Below are 12,982 nucleotides of genomic sequence, written 5' to 3'. Positions count from 1 at the left end.
GGAGAACTACAGCTCCCAAGAGCCTCCGCGGGAGAACGGAACTCTCCCTTCCTGCCTTCCTGGATTGGCTGAGACTGAAGAAAATGGCAGACAAAGAGCAGCGGATACCCGCCGGCTGCTGTCATCCTTAAGTTAGGTACACTCAACGATCCTATGTCCCAACAGGACTGGGGCAAAGCACCACAACAGGGGGACACTGGGCCACACAGGACAGGACAGGGCCAGAGGACGAGGCTAGAGGGACGCAGAGGCTTACAGGACAGGAGCAGAGGACGGGGGGTGGTGCCTGCAGCAGAGACACTGGGGGACAGCCAGAGACAGGGGGACACAGGGGACAGCCAGAGCCACAGGGGGACATGGGGGACAGCCAGAGACACAGGGGGACACGGGGGACAGCCAGAGCCACAGGGGGACATGGGGGACAGCCAGAGACACAGGGGGACACGGGGGACAGCCAGAGACAGGGGGACAGCCAGAGCCACAGGGGGACACGGGGGACAGCCAGAGCCACAGGGGGACACGGGGGACAGCCAGAGACAGGGGGACAGCCAGAGACACAGGGGGACATGGGGGACAGCCAGAGCCACAGGGGGACACGGGGGACAGCCAGAGACAGGGGGACACGGGGGACAGCCAGAGACAGGGGGACACTGGGGACAGCCAGAGACAGGGGGACATGAGGGACAGCCAGAGACAGGGGGACACGGGGGACAGCCAGAGTCACAGGGGGACACGGGGGACAGCCAGAGACATGGGGGACAGCCAGAGACACAGGGGGACACGGGGGACAGCCAGAGACACAGGGGGACACGGGGGACAGCCAGAGCCACAGGGGGACAGCCAGAGCCACAGGGGGACACGGGGGACAGCCAGAGACAGGGGGACACGGGGGACAGCCAGAGCCACAGGGGGACACGGGGGACAGCCAGAGACACAGGGGGACACGGGGGACAGCCAGAGACTCAGGGGGACACGGGGGACAGCCAGAGACAGGGGGACAGCCAGAGACACAGGGGGACACGGGGGACAGCCAGAGACAGGGGGACAGCCAGAGCCACAGGGGGACACGGGGGACAGCCAGAGCCACAGGGGGACACGGGGGACAGCCAGAGACAGGGGGACAGCCAGAGACACAGGGGGACATGGGGGACAGCCAGAGACACAGGGGGACACGGGGGACAGCCAGAGACAGGGGGACAGCCAGAGCCACAGGGGGACACGGGGGACAGCCAGAGCCACAGGGGGACACGGGGGACAGCCAGAGACAGGGGGACAGCCAGAGACACAGGGGGACATGGGGGACAGCCAGAGCCACAGGGGGACACGGGGGACAGCCAGAGACAGGGGGACACTGGGGACAGCCAGAGACAGGGGGACACTGGGGACAGCCAGAGACAGGGGGACATGAGGGACAGCCAGAGACAGGGGGACACGGGGGACAGCCAGAGTCACAGGGGGACACGGGGGACAGCCAGAGACATGGGGGACAGCCAGAGACACAGGGGGACACGGGGGACAGCCAGAGACACAGGGGGACACGGGGGACAGCCAGAGCCACAGGGGGACAGCCAGAGCCACAGGGGGACACGGGGGACAGCCAGAGACAGGGGGACACGGGGGACAGCCAGAGCCACAGGGGGACACGGGGGACAGCCAGAGACACAGGGGGACACGGGGGACAGCCAGAGACTCAGGGGGACACGGGGGACAGCCAGAGACAGGGGGACAGCCAGAGACACAGGGGGACACGGGGGACAGCCAGAGACAGGGGGACAGCCAGAGCCACAGGGGGACAGCCAGAGCCACAGGGGGACACGGGGGACAGCCAGAGACAGGGGGACACGGGGGACAGCCAGAGACAGGGGGACAGCCAGAGACAGGGGGACAGCCAGAGCCACAGGGGGACAGCCAGAGCCACAGGGGGACACGGGGGACAGCCAGAGACAGGGGGACACGGGGGACAGCCAGAGACACAGGGGGACACGGGGGACAGCCAGAGACACAGGGGGACACGGGGGACAGCCAGAGACACAGGGGGACACTGGGGACAGCCAGAGACACAGGGGGACACTGGGGACAGCCAGAGACAGGGGGACACGGGGGACAGCCAGAGCCACAGGGGGACACGGGGGACAGCCAGAGACAGGGGGACATGAGGGACAGCCAGAGACACAGGGGGACACTAGGGACAGCCAGAGACAGGGGGACATGAGGGACAGCCAGAGACACAGGGGGACACGGGGGACAGGCAGAGACAGGGGGTCACGGGGGACAGCCAGAGACAGGGGGTCACGGGGGGGCAGCCAGACACTAGGGGACACGGGGGACAGCCAGAGACAGGGGGACACGGGGGACAGCCAGAGACAGCGAGATATGGGCCACAGGCAGAGCCAGGGGGACATGGGGAGCAGGTACAGACAGACACCGCACACGGGGGAGACAGCAGGCACAGGGGGACACAGCTACAGAGGGACACAGCTACAGAGGGACACAGCTACAGGAGTACAAAGCCACAGGGTGACAGACAACCACACCACTGCACACCTACACCGCCGCACGCCCGCATGTATTGCATTATTCTTAAATCTTCATAAATAAACTACATACATATTCTAGAATACCCGATGTGTTTGAATCGGGCAACCATCTAATATATATATATGTGTGCTGTCTTCCTCCTGTGTGCGTTACTCCCTGTGTATGTGTGTTTCTTTGTGTATGTCCCAACTGGCCAGCTGGGACGCGGCTGCTGGTGGTGGTGTCGTCCTCCCTGGCCAGCTGGGACGCGGCTGCTGGTGGTGGTGTCGTCCCCCCTGGCCAGCCGGGACGCGGCTGCTGGTGGTGGTGTCGTCCCCCCTGGCCAGCTGGGACGCGGCTGCTGGTGGTGGTGTCGTCCCCCCTGGCCAGCTGGGACGCGGCTGCTGGTGGTGGTGTCGTCCTCCCTGGGACGCGGCTGCTGGTGGTGGTGTCGTCCCCCCTGGCCAGCTGGGACGCGGCTGCTGGTGGTGGTGTCGTCCCCCCTGGCCAGCTGGGACGCGGCTGCTGGTGGTGGTGTCTCCCCCCCTGGCCTGCTGGGACGCGGCTGCTGGTGGTGGTGTCGTCCCCCCTGGCCAGCTGGGACGCGGCTGCTGGTGGTGGTGTCGTCCCCCCTGGCCAGCTGGGACGCGGCTGCTGGTGGTGGTGTCGTCCTCCCTGGCCCGCTGGGACGCGGCTGCTGGTGGTGGTGTCTTCCCCCCTGGCCAGCTGGGACGCGGCTGCTGGTGGTGGTGTCGTCCCCCCTGGCCAGCTGGGACGCGGCTGCTGGTGGTGGTGTCTCCCCCCCTGGCCTGCTGGGACGCGGCTGCTGGTGGTGTCGCCCCCCTGGACAGCTGGGACTTGGCTGCTGGTGGTGGTGTCGTCCCCCCTGGCCAGCTGGGATTTGGCTGCTGGTGGTGGTGTCGTCCCCGCTGTCCAGCTGGGACGCGGCTGCTGGTGGTGGTGTCGTCCCCCCTCGCCAGCTGGGACGCGGCTGCTGGTGGTGGTGTCGTCCCGCCTGCCCAGCTGGGACGTGGCTGCTGGTGGTGGTGTCGTCACGCCTGGCCAGCTGGGACGCGGCTGCTGGTGGTGGTGTCCCCCCTGGCCAGCTGGGACGCGGCTGCTGGTGGTCTTATATGTATATATTGTATCATTATATATTTATATTATGGCAAATTAATTTCCCTTTTTTTTTTTTCTTCAGTTAGATAACGAAGCATTGTGGAGACACGGCTCTCCAGCCTCCATGATAACGCAACCCGGCTATCCTCTTCTAACTTGGTTTGAGTATATATGTATATGTGTGTATGTGTATGGCGTGAGCCAGCAGAGGCCGTCTCCCACCTGGCCGGCTGGGACGCGGCTGCTGGTGGTGGTGTCGTCCTCCCTGGCCCGCTGGGACGCGGCTGCTGGTGGTGGTGTCCCCCCTGGCCAGCTGGGATGCGGCTGCTGGTGGTAGTGTCCCCCCTGGCCCGTTGGGATGCGGCTGCTGGTGGTGTCGTCCCCCCTGGCCAGCTGGGACGCGGCTGCTGGTGGTGGTGTCGTCCCCCCTGGCCAGCTGGGACGCGGCTGCTGGTGGTGGTGTCCCCCCTGGCCAGCTGGGATGCGGCTGCTGGTGGTAGTGTCCCCCCTGGCCCGTTGGGACGCGGCTGCTGGTGGTGTCGTCCCGCCTGGTCAGCTGGGACACGGCTGCTGGTGGTGGTGTCGCCCCCCCTGGCCAGCGGGTACAGACACCTGAATGCCCGCAGCTCTGACAGTGAGAGTGACCCAGGGTCTAAAAAATGGCAAAGTCCCTTCATTTTAAGTAAATCCGGTTACTTAGCAGAACATAGTACAGATGTTAACCGGATGTACCCAAAGTTTATTGACCCTAATACCGTTACTTAGCCGAACATGGTACAGATGTTAACCGGATGTACCAAAAGTTTATTCACCCTAATCCCGTTACTTAGCAGAACATGGTGCAGATGTTAACCGGATGTACCCAAAGTTTATTCACCCTAATCCCGTTACTTAGCAGAACATGGTACAGATGTTAACCGGATGTACCCAAAGTTTATTCACCCTAATCCCGTTACTTACCAGAACATGGTGCAGATGTTAACCGGATGTACCCAAAGTTTATTCACCCTAATCCCGTTACTTACCAGAACATGGTGCAGATGTTAACCGGATGTACCCAAAGTTTATTGACCCTAATCCCGTTACTTAGCCGAACATGGTACAGATGTTAACCGGATGTACCCAAAGTTTATTCACCCTAATCCCGTTACTTAGCAGAACATGGTACAGATGTTAACCGGATGTACCCAAAGTTTATTGACCCCACTCCGGACACCTGGATGCCCGCACCCCCTATTCCGGACACCTGGATGCCCGCACCTCTGACAGTGGGAGTGACCAGGGTCTAAAAAACGACAAAGTCCCTTCATTTTGAGTAATTCCGGTTAAGTAGTATAATGCAACCCGGCTACCCTCTTCTTCCTTGGTTTGAGTATATATGTATATGTGTGTATGTGTATGGCGTGAGCCAGCAGAGGCCGTCTCCCACCTGGCCGGCTGGGACGCGGCTGCTGGTGGTGGTGTCGTCCCCCCTGGCCCGCTGGGACGCGGCTGCTGGTGGTGGTGTTGTCCCCCCTGGCCAGCTGGGACGCGGCTGCTGGTGGTGGTGTCGTCCCCTAGCCAGCTGGGACGCGGCTGCTGGTGGTGGTGTCGCCCCCCCTGGCCAGCTGGGACGCGGCTGCTGGTGGAGGTGTCGTCCCACCTGACCAGCTGGGACGCGGCTGCTGGTGATGTCCCCATTGGCCAGCTGGGATGCGGCTGCTGGTGGTGATGTTGTCCTGCCTGGCCAGCTGGGATGCGGCTGCTGGTGGTGGTGTCGTCTCCCCTGGCCAGCTGGGACGCGGCTGCTGGTGGTGGTGTCGTCCCGCCTGCCCAGCTAGGACGCGGCTGCTGGTGGTGGTGTCCCCCCTGGCCAGCTAGGACGCGGCTGCTGGTGGTGGTGTCCCCCCTGGCCAGCTGGGACCCGGCTCCTGGTGGTCTTATATGTATATATTGTATCATTATATATTTATATTATGTCAAATTAATTTCCCTTTTTTTTTTTTCTTCAGTTAGATAACGAATCATTGTGGAGACGCGGCTCTCCAGCCTCCATGATAACGCAACCCGGCTATCCTCTTCTAACTTGGTTTGAGTATATATGTATATGTGTGTATGTGTATGGCGTGAGCCAGCAGAGGCCGTATACCCCCTGGCCAGCTGGGACGCGGCTCCTGGTGGTGGTGTCGTCCCCCCTGGCCAGCTGGGACTCGGCTGCTGGTGGTGGTGTCGTCCCCCCTGACCAGCTGGGACTTGGCTGCTGGTGGTGGTGTCTCCCCCCTGGCGAGCTGGGACGCGGCTGCTGGTGGTGGTGTCGTCCCCTAGCCAGCTGGGACGCGGCTGCTGGTGGTGGTGTTGCCCCCCCTGGCCAGCTGGGACGCGGCTGCTGGTGGAGGTGTCGTCCCACCTGACCAGCTGGGACGCGGCTGCTGGTGATGTCCCCATTGGCCAGCTGGGATGCGGCTGTGGTGGTGATGTTGTCCCGCCTGGCCAGCTGGGATGCGGCTGCTGGTGGTGGTGTCGTCCCGCCTGGCCAGCTGGGACGCGGCTGCTGGTGGTGGTGTCGTCCCCGCTGTCCTGCTGGGACGCGGCTGCTGGTGGTGGTGTCGTCCCCCCTGGCCAGCTGGGACGCGGCTGCTGGTGGTGGTGTCGTCCCCCCTGGCCAGCTGGGACGCGGCTGCTGGTGGTGGTGTCCCCCCTGGCCAGCTGGGATGCGGCTGCTGGTGGTAGTGTCCCCCCTGGCCCGTTGGGACGCGGCTGCTGGTGGTGTCGTCCCGCCTGGTCAGCTGGGACACGGCTGCTGGTGGTGGTGTCGCCCCCCCTGGCCAGCGGGTACAGACACCTGAATGCCCGCACCTCTGACAGTGGGAGTGACCCAGGGTCTAAAAAATGGCAAAGTCCCTTCATTTTAAGTAAATCCGGTTACTTAGCAGAACATAGTACAGATGTTAACCGGATGTACCCAAAGTTTATTCACCCTAATCCCGTTACTTACCAGAACATGGTGCAGATGTTAACCGGATGTACCCAAAGTTTATTCACCCTAATCCCGTTACTTAGCAGAACATAGTACAGATGTTAACCGGATGTACCCAAAGTTTATTGACCCTAATCCCGTTACTTAGCAGAACATGGTACAGATGTTAACCGGATGTACCCAAAGTTTATTCACCCTAATCCCGTTACTTAGCCGAACATGGTACAGATGTTAACCGGATGTACCCAAAGTTTATTGACCCCACTCCGGACACCTGGATGCCCGCACCCCCTATTCCGGACACCTGGATGCCCGCACCTCTGACAGTGGGAGTGACCCAGGGTCTAAAAAACGACAAAGTCCCTTCATTTTGAGTAATTCCGGTTAAGTAGTATAACGCAACCCGGCTACCCTCTTCTTCCTTGGTTTGAGTATATATGTATATGTGTGTATGTGTATGGCGTGAGCCAGCAGAGACCGTCTCCCACCTGGCCGGCTGGGACGCGGCTGCTGGTGGTGGTGTCGTCCTCCCTGGCCCGCTGGGACGCGGCTGCTGGTGGTGGTGGTGTCCGTCCCCCCCCCCCCCCGGCCAGCTGGGACGCGACATCTGGTGGTGGTGTCCCCCCCCCCCCCCCTCCCTGTCCAGCTGGGACGCGGCTGCTGGTGGTGGTGTCGTCCCGCCTGGCCAGCTGGGACGCGTGTGGTGGTGTCGTCCCCTCTGGCCAGCTGGGACGCGGCTGCTGGTGGTGGTGTCGTCCCGCCTGTCCAGCTGGGACGCGGCTGCTGGTGGTGGTGTCGTCCCGCCTGGCCAGCTGGGACGCGGGTGGTGGTGTCGTCCCCTCTGGCCAGCTGGGACGCGGCTGCTGGTGGTGGTGTCGTCCCCGCTGTCCTGCTGGGACGCGGCTGCTGGTGGTGGTGTCCCCCCTGGCCAGCTGGGACGCGGCTGCTGGTGGTGGTGTCGTCCCCGCTGTCCTGCTGGGACGCGGCTGCTGGTGGTGGTGTCCCCCCTGGCCAGCTGGGATGCGGCTGCTGGTGGTAGTGTCCCCCCTGGCCCGTTGGGACGCGGCTGTTGGTGGTATCGTCCCGCCTGGCCAGCTGGGACGCGGCTGCTGGTGGTGGTGTCGCCCCCCCTGGCCAGCGGGTACAGACACCTGAATGCCCGCACCTCTGACAGTGGGAGTGACCCAGGGTCTAAAAAATGGCAAAGTCCCTTCATTTTGAGTAAATCCGGTTACTTAGCAGAACATAGTACAGATGTTAACCGGATGTACCCAAAGTTTATTCACCCTAATCCCGTTACTTACCAGAACATGGTGCAGATGTTAACCGGATGTACCCAAAGTTTATTGACCCTAATCCCATTACTTAGCCGAACATGGTACAGATGTTAACCGGATGTACCCAAAGTTTATTGACCCCACTCCGGACACCTGGATGCCCGCACCCCCTATTCCGGACACCTGGATGCCCGCACCTCTGACAGTGGGAGTGACCAGGGTCTAAAAAAACGACAAAGTCCCTTCATTTTGAGTAATTCCGGTTAAGTAGTATAATGCAACCCGGCTACCCTCTTCTTCCTTGGTTTGAGTATATATGTATATGTGTGTATGTGTATGGCGTGAGCCAGCAGAGGCCGTCTCCCACCTGGCCGGCTGGGACGCGGCTGCTAGTGGTGGTGTCGTCCCCCCTGGCCCGCTGGGACGCGGCTGCTGGTGGTGGTGTTGTCCCCCCTGGCCAGCTGGGACGCGGCTGCTGGTGGTGGTGTCCCCCCTGGCCAGCTGGGACGCGACTGCTGGTGGTGGTGTCCCTCCTGGCCAGCTGGGACGCGGCTGCTGGTGGTGGTGTCCCCCCTGGCCAGCTGGGACGCGGCTGCTGGTGGTGGTGTCTCCCCTGGGCCGCTGGGACGCGGCTGCTGGTGGTGGTGTCGTCCCCCCTGGCCAGCTAGGACGCGGCTGCTGGTGGTGGTATCCCCCCTGGCCAGCTGGGACGCGACTGCTGGTGGTGGTGTCCCCCCTGGCCAGCTGGGACGCGACTGCTGGTGGTGGTGTCCCCCCTGGCCAGCTGGGACGCGGCTGCTGGTGGTGGTGGTGTCCCCCCTGGCCAGCTGGGACGCGGCTGCTGGTGGTGGTGTCGTCCCCCCTGGCCAGCGGGGACGCGGCTGCTGGTGGTGGTGTCGTCCCCCCTGGCCAGCTGGGACGCGGCTGCTGGTGGTGGTGTCGTCCCCCCTGGCCAGCTAGGACGCGGCTGCTGGTGGTGGTGTCCCCCCTGGCCAGCTGGGACCCGGCTCCTGGTGGTCTTATATGTATATATTGTATCATTATATATTTATATTATGTCAAATTAATTTCCCTTTTTTTTTTTTCTTCAGTTAGATAACGAATCATTGTGGAGACGCGGCTCTCCAGCCTCCATGATAACGCAACCCTGCTATCCTCTTCTATCTTGGTTTGAGTATATATGTATATGTGTGTATGTGTATGGCGTGAGCCAGCAGAGGCCGTCTACCCCCTGGCCAGCTGGGACGCGGCTCCTGGTGGTGGTGTCGTCCCCCCTGGCCAGCTGGGACTCGGCTGCTGGTGGTGGTGTCGTCCCCCCTGACCAGCTGGGACTTGGCTGCTGGTGGTGGTGTCTCCCCCCTGGCGAGCTGGGACGCGGCTGCTGGTGGTGGTGTCGTCCCCTAGCCAGCTGGGACGCGGCTGCTGGTGGTGGTGTCGCCCCCCCTGGCCAGCTGGGACGCGGCTGCTGGTGGAGGTGTCGTCCCACCTGACCAGCTGGGACGCGGCTGCTGGTGATGTCCCCATTGGCCAGCTGGGATGCGGCTGCTGGTGGTGATGTTGTCCCGCCTGGCCAGCTGGGATGCGGCTGCTGGTGGTGGTGTCGTCCCGCCTGGCCAGCTGGGACGCGGCTGCTGGTGATGGTGTCGTCCCCGCTGTCCTGCTGGGACGCGGCTGCTGGTGGTGGTGTCGTCCCCCCTGGCCAGCTGGGACGCGGCTGCTGGTGGTGGTGTCGTCCCCCCTGGCCAGCTGGGACGCGGCTGCTGGTGGTGGTGTCCCCCCTGGCCAGCTGGGATGCGGCTGCTGGTGGTAGTGTCCCCCCTGGCCCGTTGGGACGCGGCTGCTGGTGGTGTCGTCCCGCCTGGTCAGCTGGGACACGGCTGCTGGTGGTGGTGTCGCCCCCCCTGGCCAGCGGGTACAGACACCTGAATGCCCGCACCTCTGACAGTGGGAGTGACCCAGGGTCTAAAAAATGGCAAAGTCCCTTCATTTTAAGTAAATCCGGTTACTTAGCAGAACATAGTACAGATGTTAACCGGATGTACCCAAAGTTTATTCACCCTAATCCCGTTACTTACCAGAACATGGTGCAGATGTTAACCGGATGTACCCAAAGTTTATTCACCCTAATCCCGTTACTTAGCAGAACATAGTACAGATGTTAACCGGATGTACCCAAAGTTTATTGACCCTAATCCCGTTACTTAGCAGAACATGGTACAGATGTTAACCGGATGTACCCAAAGTTTATTCACCCTAATCCCGTTACTTAGCCGAACATGGTACAGATGTTAACCGGATGTACCCAAAGTTTATTGACCCCACTCCGGACACCTGGATGCCCGCACCCCCTATTCCGGACACCTGGATGCCCGCACCTCTGACAGTGGGAGTGACCCAGGGTCTAAAAAACGACAAAGTCCCTTCATTTTGAGTAATTCCGGTTAAGTAGTATAACGCAACCCGGCTACCCTCTTCTTCCTTGGTTTGAGTATATATGTATATGTGTGTATGTGTATGGCGTGAGCCAGCAGAGACCGTCTCCCACCTGGCCGGCTGGGACGCGGCTGCTGGTGGTGGTGTCGTCCTCCCTGGCCCGCTGGGACGCGGCTGCTGGTGGTGGTGGTGTCCGTCCCCCCCCCCCCGGCCAGCTGGGACGCGACATCTGGTGGTGGTGTCCCCCCCCCCCCCCCCCCCTCCCTGTCCAGCTGGGACGCGGCTGCTGGTGGTGGTGTCGTCCCGCCTGGCCAGCTGGGACGCGTGTGGTGGTGTCGTCCCCTCTGGCCAGCTGGGACGCGGCTGCTGGTGGTGGTGTCGTCCCGCCTGTCCAGCTGGGACGCGGCTGCTGGTGGTGGTGTCGTCCCGCCTGGCCAGCTGGGACGCGGGTGGTGGTGTCGTCCCCTCTGGCCAGCTGGGACGCGGCTGCTGGTGGTGGTGTCGTCCCCGCTGTCCTGCTGGGACGCGGCTGCTGGTGGTGGTGTCCCCCCTGGCCAGCTGGGATGCGGCTGCTGGTGGTAGTGTCCCCCCTGGCCCGTTGGGACGCGGCTGTTGGTGGTATCGTCCCGCCTGGCCAGCTGGGACGCGGCTGCTGGTGGTGGTGTCGCCCCCCCTGGCCAGCGGGTACAGACACCTGAATGCCCGCACCTCTGACAGTGGGAGTGACCCAGGGTCTAAAAAATGGCAAAGTCCCTTCATTTTGAGTAAATCCGGTTACTTAGCAGAACATAGTACAGATGTTAACCGGATGTACCCAAAGTTTATTCACCCTAATCCCGTTACTTACCAGAACATGGTGCAGATGTTAACCGGATGTACCCAAAGTTTATTCACCCTAATCCCGTTACTTACCAGAACATGGTGCAGATGTTAACCGGATGTACCCAAAGTTTATTGACCCTAATCCCGTTACTTAGCCGAACATGGTACAGATGTTAACCGGATGTACCCAAAGTTTATTGACCCCACTCCGGACACCTGGATGCCCGCACCCCCTATTCCGGACACCTGGATGCCCGCACCTCTGACAGTGGGAGTGACCAGGGTCTAAAAAAACGACAAAGTCCCTTCATTTTGAGTAATTCCGGTTAAGTAGTATAATGCAACCCGGCTACCCTCTTCTTCCTTGGTTTGAGTATATATGTATATGTGTGTATGTGTATGGCGTGAGCCAGCAGAGGCCGTCTCCCACCTGGCCGGCTGGGACGCGGCTGCTGGTGGTGGTGTCGTCCCCCCTGGCCCGCTGGGACGCGGCTGCTGGTGGTGGTGTCGTCCCCCCTGGCCAGCTAGGACGCGGCTGCTGGTGGTGGTATCCCCCCTGGCCAGCTGGGACGCGACTGCTGGTGGTGGTGTCCCCCCTGGCCAGCTGGGACGCGACTGCTGGTGGTGGTGTCCCCCCTGGCCAGCTGGGACGCGGCTGCTGGTGGTGGTGGTGTCCCCCCTGGCCAGCTGGGACGCGGCTGCTGGTGGTGGTGTCGTCCCCCCTGGCCAGCGGGGACGCGGCTGCTGGTGGTGGTGTCGTCCCCCCTGGCCAGCTGGGACGCGGCTGCTGGTGGTGGTGTCGTCCCCCCTGGCCAGCTAGGACGCGGCTGCTGGTGGTGGTGTCCCCCCTGGCCAGCTGGGACCCGGCTCCTGGTGGTCTTATATGTATATATTGTATCATTATATATTTATATTATGTCAAATTAATTTCCCTTTTTTTTTTTCTTCAGTTAGATAACGAATCATTGTGGAGACGCGGCTCTCCAGCCTCCATGATAACGCAACCCTGCTATCCTCTTCTAACTTGGTTTGAGTATATATGTATATGTGTGTATGTGTATGGCGTGAGCCAGCAGAGGCCGTCTACCCCCTGGCCAGCTGGGACGCGGCTCCTGGTGGTGGTGTCGTCCCCCCTGGCCAGCTGGGACTCGGCTGCTGGTGGTGGTGTCGTCCCCCCTGACCAGCTGGGACTTGGCTGCTGGTGGTGGTGTCTCCCCCCTGGCGAGCTGGGACGCGGCTGCTGGTGGTGGTGTCGTCCCCTAGCCAGCTGGGACGCGGCTGCTGGTGGTGGTGTCGCCCCCCCTGGCCAGCTGGGACGCGGCTGCTGGTGGAGGTGTCGTCCCACCTGACCAGCTGGGACGCGGCTGCTGGTGATGTCCCCATTGGCCAGCTGGGATGCGGCTGCTGGTGGTGATGTTGTCCCGCCTGGCCAGCTGGGATGCGGCTGCTGGTGGTGGTGTCGTCCCGCCTGGCCAGCTGGGACGCGGCTGCTGGTGGTGGTGTCGTCCCCGCTGTCCTGCTGGGACGCGGCTGCTGGTGGTGGTGTCGTCCCCCCTGGCCAGCTGGGACGCGGCTGCTGGTGGTGGTGTCGACCCCCTGGCCAGCTGGGACGCGGCTGCTGGTGGTGGTGTCCCCCCTGGCCAGCTGGGATGCGGCTGCTGGTGGTAGTGTCCCCCCTGGCCCGTTGGGACGCGGCTGCTGGTGGTGTCGTCCCGCCTGGTCAGCTGGGACACGGCTGCTGGTGGTGGTGTCGCCCCCCCTGGCCAGCGGGTACAGACACCTGAATGCCCGCACCTCTGACAGTGGGAGTGACCCAGGGTCTAAAAAATGGCAAAGTCCCTTCATTTTAAGTAAATCC

Source organism: Phyllobates terribilis, unplaced genomic scaffold (genome assembly GCF_046119375.1).
Source record: "Phyllobates terribilis strain yellow unplaced genomic scaffold, ASM4611937v1 Scaffold_2375__1_contigs__length_136977, whole genome shotgun sequence".
NCBI classification, from domain to species: Eukaryota; Metazoa; Chordata; class Amphibia; order Anura; family Dendrobatidae; genus Phyllobates; species Phyllobates terribilis.
The sequence above is the reverse complement of the archived record's forward strand: the minus strand, read 5'-3'. Positions refer to the sequence as shown.